General features: G+C 38.0%; 1 protein-coding gene across 2 annotated transcripts in view; it reads right to left on the bottom strand.

Annotated features, from left to right (window-relative positions):
- Positions 1–2,500, bottom strand: part of LOC143497357 (NF-X1-type zinc finger protein NFXL1-like) — a 26,518-nt gene that overhangs the window by 4,556 nt on the left and 19,462 nt on the right. The gene's annotated exons all lie outside the window — the stretch shown is intronic.

Here is a 2,500-nt window from a genome sequence, read left to right as displayed (position 1 = left end):
TCTCAAGTTTTCCCAATCCTGTATTTCTTCCTATCCGTTTTGCCTTTATTTTTGGGAAGGGTTTTATTTTGCTGCAGCGTTTTTTGCCAGTAACTTCTGCTGGCGTCCTTTGTTTCGTTTTCGCGTTGCATTTATCCGCGCTGTTTTTTAGTTACTGTTATTTTGCTTCTTTCTCCCATCTCTCTACGGTTGAGTGTTATTTTCCACGGGTTGTATTTTCTATTTACTCCGTGCCCTCACGGTTTTTGTTTCTATTCTTTTGTGCGTTGAGTCTTTCACGTTGTTATTTTGTTTGTTCTGGGTCGCTGTGCGCGTTTCCCTCTCGCCAATACATTTGACAAGTATCAAACTTCTTGCTCTTGCACTTGGGTCCACCCTTCTCTATATTATTTCACTCGGGTCCACCCTTCTCTATATTATTTCACTTGGGTCCACCCTTCTCTATATTATTTCACTCGGGTCCACCCTTCTCTATATTATTTCACTTGGGTCCACCCTTCTCTATATTATTTCACTTGGGTCCATCCTTCTCTATATTATTTCACTCGGGTCCATCCTTCTCTATATTATTTCACTCGGGTCCATCCTTCTCTATATTATTTCACTTGGGTCCATCCTTCTCTATATTATTTCACTTGGGTCCACCCTTCTCTATATTATTTCACTTGGGTCCACCCTTCTCTATATTATTTCACTTGGGTCCACCCTTCTCTATATTATTTCACTTGGGTCCATCCTTCTCTATATTATTTCACTCGGGTCCATCCTTCTCTATATTATTTCACTTGGGTCCATCCTTCTCTATATTATTTCACTTGGGTCCACCCTTCTCTATATTATTTCACTTGGGTCCACCCTTCTCTATATTATTTCACTTGGGTCCATCCTTCTCTATATTATTTCACTTGGGTCCACCCTTCTCTATATTATTTCACTTGGGTCCATCCTTCTCTATATTATTTCACTTGGGTCCACCCTTCTCTATATTATTTCACTTGGGTCCACCCTTCTCTATATTACTTCACGCTGTGTGTACGTTTCCGTGCTCACCGCGTTACACCAGCCCTGCACATGAGCTACATTGTGTCCAGTTCGGTCTTCCCCGGCATTCGGTAAAAACCAAAATGAACCCATATTTTTGCCTTAAATGAAGACCGGACAGGTTGAATATCTCTTTCCTCCATCTGTTTTGAAACTTTTCCGCACATGAGTGTGTCCCAGAATCTGCTGCGTAAAGTCTCGCGTAATTTTGTAATTACGTAACGCGAGACTTCACCACGACTTAGAATCAATTTTGGGATCTGAATCGTAGTAAATGAGAATCGATTTTTGATATATGAATCGATTTTTTTGGCACACCTCTAGTATATAGTGTGTATGTGTAGATAACATGTATAGTGTGTGTAACATATATAGTGTGTGTGTGTGCATGTGTATAACGTGTATAGTATGTGTAGTGTGTGTATATAACGTATATTGTGTGTATGTGTGTATAACATGTATAGTGTGTGTGTGTGTGTGTATATAACATGTATAGTGTGTGTGTGTGTGTATATAACATGTATAGTGTGTGTGTGTGGATGACGTGTATAGTGTGTGTGTGTGGATGACGTGTATAGTGTGTGTGTGTGGATGACGTGTATAGTGTGTGTGTGTGGATGACGTGTACAGTGTGTGTGTGTGGATGACGTGTACAGTGTGTGTGTGTGGATGACGTGTACAGTGTGTGTGTGTATATATATATAACATGTATATAGTGTGTGTATATATATATATATATATATATATATATATATATATATATATATATATATATATATTTATTAGGGGTGGGACGCGATTAAAAAAATTAATCGAATTAATCGGAAGCTTTGTAATTAATCGAAATTAATCGCATTTCAGTATTTAACATGAGAAATATTAATTTAAGTTTGAATGATGAATGAATCAATGAACATAATCATAAACTTCAACATCTTGTTTATTTTTCCACCAGTCTACTACACAAACCAATATATGTGTAGTGTGCAGAAAACAGTTCAGAACATTGGAAATTCTGATCAAAAATGTTGTTTAATTTTGGGAGTTTTGCTCAGGATATTGGAAGAATTGAAGTAAATCAGAAGATGTTTTTTAATAGCATTTTAGCAATTTCTTTAATTTCCCAGGCTTCTGCCACAGGCATCTCCATAGTGCCTAGAAGTGGTCTTCTGCATGCTCAAAGCAAATGACTGGATCTTCATCGTCTATAGATTCATCATCTATATGAGCTGTCACACCAAGATAATTCTTGTTGCTAACAGAGGTCCAGTGATCCCCAGTCAGAGACACATTTGTGGCGCTCTTCACAATAACCTGTTTTAATTCTTTCCTCATCATACAGCTGCTGGATTTTCTTCGACATTGTCTTTCTGGGGTGAGTTTCCCAAAACGTTCTTAGTGCCAAGTACTTTGTTACCTCATTCTTACGAGGTTAAGAAGTACTTGGCGCTAAGAACGT

Source organism: Brachyhypopomus gauderio, unplaced genomic scaffold (assembly GCF_052324685.1).
Source record: "Brachyhypopomus gauderio isolate BG-103 unplaced genomic scaffold, BGAUD_0.2 sc107, whole genome shotgun sequence".
NCBI classification, from domain to species: Eukaryota; Metazoa; Chordata; class Actinopteri; order Gymnotiformes; family Hypopomidae; genus Brachyhypopomus; species Brachyhypopomus gauderio.
This window is presented reverse-complemented; position numbering and strand designations above follow the sequence as displayed.